Below are 611 nucleotides of genomic sequence, written 5' to 3' on the forward strand. Positions count from 1 at the left end.
TCATCCTCCTTGAGTACATGTATTCCTATCTCTCTTAGCACTTCCTTAGGAGTACTAGCTTGGTTTGATGTGTCCCATGATTGAGCGTTTTTAGCTAGCATGTCAAAGTAATCTCATGCATCTTCTAGTTTCTTATCCATGAACTCGCCAATACATATCATCTGTATGAATTGGCGCATGTTTGGACTGAGTCCGTCATAAAAGAGATCAATTGTTCACTAAATTTCATAACTATGGTTTGGGCAAGTGAGAAGTAAGTCTTTGAATCGTTCCCAACATTAAAAGAAAGTCTCATTATTTTTCTGGGAGAAGTTCATTATTTCCCATCTAAGAGCGTTAGTTTTATGAGCCGGGAAGAATTTTTTGAGAAACTCCTGCCTCATCTTTGCCCATGTGCCAATGGATCTAGGCCTTAATGAACGAAACTATGATTTGGCCTTTTCTTTTAGAGAGAATTGAAATAATTTAAGGCTAATTGTGTTATAAGGAACATCATTAAAATGTATGGTTGTAACAATCTCTTCAAATTCTTTAATATACATATATGGATTTTCTGAATCAAGTCCATGGAACTTAGGAAGTAGTTAGATTATTTCAGGTTTGAAGTTCAT

General features: G+C 35.4%; 1 non-coding gene across 1 annotated transcript; it reads left to right on the forward strand.

Annotated features, from left to right (window-relative positions):
* Positions 1-228: 228 nt before the first annotated feature.
* Positions 229-335, forward strand: LOC131235865 (small nucleolar RNA R71). The gene has a single exon (XR_009166382.1). It is a non-coding gene; the product is annotated as a small nucleolar RNA R71 (small nucleolar RNA).
* Positions 336-611: the final 276 nt, after the last annotated feature.

This window comes from Magnolia sinica, chromosome 19 (genome assembly GCF_029962835.1).
Source record: "Magnolia sinica isolate HGM2019 chromosome 19, MsV1, whole genome shotgun sequence".
NCBI classification, from domain to species: domain Eukaryota; kingdom Viridiplantae; phylum Streptophyta; class Magnoliopsida; order Magnoliales; family Magnoliaceae; genus Magnolia; species Magnolia sinica.